We start from the raw sequence: 5,165 nt of genomic DNA on the forward strand, positions 1-5,165 counted from the left end.
AATGTAAAAACAATTTTATACTGCAAATTTTTAGATGTCATTTTTCTAATAAATTGTTAACTAATCTTTTTTCTCTTAAACCTTTCTGTTGAGATAAATCTCAACACGAGCTTGCCCCCTCATTTCTCCTAGTGCTACCTTTCAAAAACCCACAAGTTTAAAGAAGGAAGATTAGACAAATGAATGAAAATGTGGATTAAACAAACTGTGTAAAATCTTATATCTTAAAGAATATGTTTTATGAAAAAATGCTCATCTGCCAAAAAAGGAAAACACAGGTAGCATTATTTAGACTGTGTAAACCCCAAAGTTTCACTTCTAAACAATAAATAAAATTATAATCACAAGGAAACCAGTGCTCAATGAACATATTAAATATTTCATAAATTTCATTGGAAAATTCCATAGGGTTTCTTACTGAATATCCATTTAAAAGAGTAAATTTCACCACTTTGCCCATCTTAAAATATAAATACTAAGAGAATGTTTTCTTTTGGTGGATACAGAACAAATTGCTTCGAAAGTATGATTCCTGCTTTATCTCACCCAGTAAGGTTACAGTTTTCACAAGAAATTAAAGATAACACTGAAAATATCTCTTTTCAAAATATCAAGAGAAAAGAACAGAAAAGGATCATAACGTATTTAAATGTTTTCTTGTTCAAAGCCAGATTCTAATTCATGATCCACAAATAGGAGCCATGATTTAAATGAATTGTACCAAAAGTAACTGTAAGCAGAACCTGGCACCAAAAGATAACAAAAGTATATAAAAGTTACAGTATTTAGAGGTCTAGGTAGATACACAGGATATGTGTGTGTGTGTGTGTGTGTGTGTGTGTGTGTGTGTGTGTGTGTGTACATGCATGCATATATACATACACAGTCCTGTCATATTTCCCCTTTCTATTTTATTCCTGAGAGATACAACATCATTTCCACAATCAAGTACATGAGTGTAGTTAAAAGTGTTTGTAATTTTTCTGTGCATGGTAAAACCATGAAGACTTTCCTTGAGAAATTTCTGAAGTAAAAAGTTATTAACTTACAGTTGCTTTTCTTGATTCTATACTTATCCATACTTTCTCTTATCATCAGATATCAGAGCCACAAATGTGAATGGAACATCCGCAACATGCCTGCAGCTGAGAAGCTCCAAAGCCAAGTGATGCTTAGGATACTGCCTTGCACCTAATAGACGTCATAAAATTGTTCTGAATATAAAGAGGTAAACCCTACTTAAAAGTACCCTAATTCTAACAGAGCACCAAGCTGTCTAAACTTAGAAAGAATCACTTCTAAAATGTATGGTCCAGAATATCATTGTGAAAGTGGAAGACTGATCTGGGTCTTAAAGAGTAGGCAAAGTTTCTACAGGACCAGAGAGTAAATGTCTTCCAGGCAGGGAGAATAAAAGCTGGGGCAAAGCTAGGGTATTGAAATGTTCACTGAGTATGTGTTTGGAGAATGGCCTATAATCTGAAATACCTGAAGCAGAGGGACCTTGTTTTTGAGTCATAGTAGTGAGACTGGAAAAGTTAAGTAGGTGCCAGATGATGGAAGGTTTTCAAAATACCCAGCCTAGGTGTTTGGCAGCTACTGGAAGTCCCAGAAGATAACTGAAGAGTAGATAGACAAACATAGCAATGCTTTAGTAAAACCAGTCTCGTGGTCATGAGCAAGATGATTTGGATGGCAACAAGGGGTAGGAGGGAACAGCATTGTTACAATCTAAACTAGCATGAAGAGAACAGGCATTAGTGTGGTGGAAGACATGGCAATGGAATCTAACAACTTTCATGGTAAAGGGGAAAGGGACAGTTCCAAAATGTCACAGAACTATGAACTTGAGTGAATAGGAGAACAGATCTGCATTGTCATGGAGAGCCTGATTGTTCATGTAGTGGAGGAAACCGTGTGGCTTAGCCTGAGCTGAGTTGCTCTTGATTTTCAAGAATAAGTGTACAACAATGAAGACAATTAATGATACTGAAAAATTCACTTCATAAGCAAACACGACTTTCACACAGGGCCAAATGCTGCACTCAGTTATCGCCACACTGTCCCACTGACTCCAAAAGAAATTACATGCCTAGAATCAATGGTAGATTTTTGCCTTACACATACATTTTTAAGCCAACAAAGTGACCCTTCTTAGGACAAAAACAAGAACAATGTAAAGCATTTAGTTCTGACTTTTCAAACTCCTTCGAGACAAAGATATTTCATCTCTACTAAAGCACCAGGAGTTTCATTCTCTAATAGTAAACTTACCAGAGTGCATTTTGCACTATTATTTGTACATATTTGTATCATATGTGATTCACTTATTTACTGTATAAACAAGTAATCAGAATTATAAAACATAATACACACTGAAATGGGTGCACTGTTTCATTTTCCTGAGTATATGCTATATAAGCTTTAATTAGCTTTTCTTAAAAGAGGATCATTTTCTGAAAAGGCTGATACATTCTTATTTGTCAACAAATAATACGTTCAAAACTGGTCTTGGGTAAATTCTTTCTTTACATTGATAGAATAGACTTTAAAAATTCCAGTTAAAATGTGCTTCTATAAATTCTTTGATATTATCCTTAGACTACAAAAATTATTCAAATCATCATGTTCATATAGAGGAAAAATATTTTTATGCAAATCTAGCCCAATTACAAACCACCAGATGTCAATACTAACTATATCAACAATGTACAGCCATAAGTTGTCATATTCAACATGAAATTGGTTACTCTAAGCATTCTGATAAAATTGCATGGCAACTCATGGAAGGGGAGACAAGATGTCATCACGTGAAAGGAGGATTTCCTTCACGCTATAGTAAACACATTCATACACACATACATGCAACTTAAGAGAAAATATTTTCTAATTGTTTTAAAAACAGAATCTGTTATACCTAAACACAAGCATTAATTTATTTTTTTAAAATACACAAATATCATTATCTTGAGTAGTTATAGTCAACAACTTCAAGAGTAGTGATTTAATACCAGGCATATTTTATGCCCAGTCAGAAGCCTTCGGGGTGACTGCAGTGTAACAAGGTCAGAACCAGCACAAGGTGTACCAGTATAATCAGAGAATTAGGCAAAAGGAGACACATACAACAGCAGGTTTAAAAAGTACAGCAATACAAACACCATGCGGGACTTTCCTCTCATTTACCACACAAGCTGGTTAGCTAGTTTCAGTAAATGAAAGTTATTTTACTTCTAGGGGAGATATCCTTTTCATTGCTTAGCCATCCCAATTGTGAAATGAGATATGAAATGTTCTTTGTCATATTTCTGTTACCTGCCGAAGAGCATTAACTTGGCAGAAATATTTTGATATCTACTAAAACACGATAAATATGTGTTTAAAAGGAATCGGTATGATTTTGAGGAAAAGTTGATGTTTCTGACTTTTAAAATAATTCACAATGGTTATAATTTCTAAATGTGCTATCACATCGTAGAACAGGAAGAATCAAAGGAAACAGACAAAACAGAATGGAAGAGAATTCTCTTCTTGTGGAAACAGATATTTCTTAAGAGAGTAAGTAGTTATTTATTTTGGTCTTACCTGACGGCAGCTCCTTTAACCAAAGGTATGTCCTCTACGGAGGTAGTTTATCCTTTGAAGAACCCAGTGGCTTGTCTCACAGTCCAAGACAGATTCGAGTTCTCAAAAACTATCCAGCTCAAAAGAATACAGAGGAAAAAGCTTTTCCCACTTTCTTTCCCAGAACTAGCCAATAGCTGAAGTCATGCAGGAAACAGAGTAGAGAGGGGGGAAAGCAGCTTCTTCTCCCTGAAATCCCGATCAGCAGAAATTGGAAGTTGTTGTATATCTCCCACCCAGACTTTTGTTTAAAAGTTTTTTCAACTGTTGCTAGGTGTTGTTGGGTTCTGAGATTAGGTTTCTCCTCTTCTGCTCTCTTCACAACACTGTCAGAGCAATGACTATGTTGAGGAGCTGAGCTCGCGGGTGCTATATTTAACTGGTGTTCTCAGCAAGTCAAGCCTGTCAACAGCTGAGAAGTTTGGAGCCGGCTTTACTCAGTTCCTAAGCAGCTGGGTTATCAGTGGATACAGCGCTGCTCACCCTGTAAAAGATTGCGGGAAAACCGACAGACCCTTTTAAGGACTTCTGCTTATTTCACAGAGGTAATTATTGTTTGAAGCTCTTAACTATAGACTGAGATTTGGGACTTAGGTTTTAAAACGTGAAGAGAAACAGAGCAGCAGTTGTCTTGGGCAGAGCAATTTACTAATGCAATATTCTTTTCAATTAGGCTCTCTCAGATAAATGTTCTGAAATAAAAAATGCTTTTTAAAAGTGTATCACTTCTTCTGCGTAAAGGGAGGTTTCAAAAAACTGTATCACAACTGTTGGTTGTGAAAATGAGTACGAGATCACTTCCAAACAGCTTTTGACACTGGTGTGTTTCATTTATAGCTAGATCACTTACCTAGTCACATCAGACTTTTGTCCAGCTATGTACCTGCATGTTATTAAAATAAGATTACCATAAAGGAATGTCTATAACATTATGATTTTGAAAGGAGTAATGTTAAGACGGAAAATCTTAGCATCCTCACTCAGGTCATTCATTCAAAGTAACACATGGTAAACACTCCAGGAAATCCAGGACACGAGATACCTCTGGTTGCTGATAGGCTTGCCTCATCATTAACCCTCAAGTCTCCACAACATGAACAATGTCTCAAGATACTTTATGTGCTTCATCCTACATAATATAAACGGTATGAATCTGCTGAGATTGAAACTTTCTAAAAATTGTTTAACTAGTTTTGGGGACTGTTTTACTAATTACATATGTGAAATTAACACTAAGGGAAACTGAGGGAGGTCCTTTTGGCCACAGGTGAAATAGGAAGGGAGACACACACACCACACACACACACACACACACACAGAGAGAGAGAGAGAGAAACATTATTGAATAACAAACTAGAATATGGCCCTGACAAAAATCTCACCAATACCATTATAAAGGTTGACCCTCTTCCTGAGATCAATTTGTCAGATTAAAGATACCCTCTTTTTGACATGCAAACTGAAGATGAACCAAGGACATATGTAAAGGTGTGGATGTAATATTTTAAGAGTTGCATACTTGCAGTAAGTAGCTTATGTGC

The 5,165-nt window shown here is 35.9% G+C and overlaps 1 protein-coding gene across 2 annotated transcripts in view; it reads right to left on the reverse strand.

Moving 5' to 3' along the window:
• FILIP1 (filamin A interacting protein 1) overlaps positions 1 to 4,048 on the reverse strand; it is a 203,318-nt gene extending 199,270 nt beyond the window's left edge. The window contains exon 1 of one of the 2 annotated variants that reach the window (XM_017881125.1): positions 3,586 to 4,048. The gene's annotated coding sequence lies outside the window, so the exon portion shown is untranslated. The remainder of the gene's footprint in view (positions 1 to 3,585) is intronic. The other variant, XM_017881124.1, reaches the window with a different exon arrangement.
• Between the last annotated feature and the right edge of the window lie 1,117 nt (positions 4,049 to 5,165).

Source organism: Rhinopithecus bieti, unplaced genomic scaffold (genome assembly GCF_001698545.2).
Source record: "Rhinopithecus bieti isolate Rb0 unplaced genomic scaffold, ASM169854v2 scaffold_12476, whole genome shotgun sequence".
NCBI classification, from domain to species: domain Eukaryota; kingdom Metazoa; phylum Chordata; class Mammalia; order Primates; family Cercopithecidae; genus Rhinopithecus; species Rhinopithecus bieti.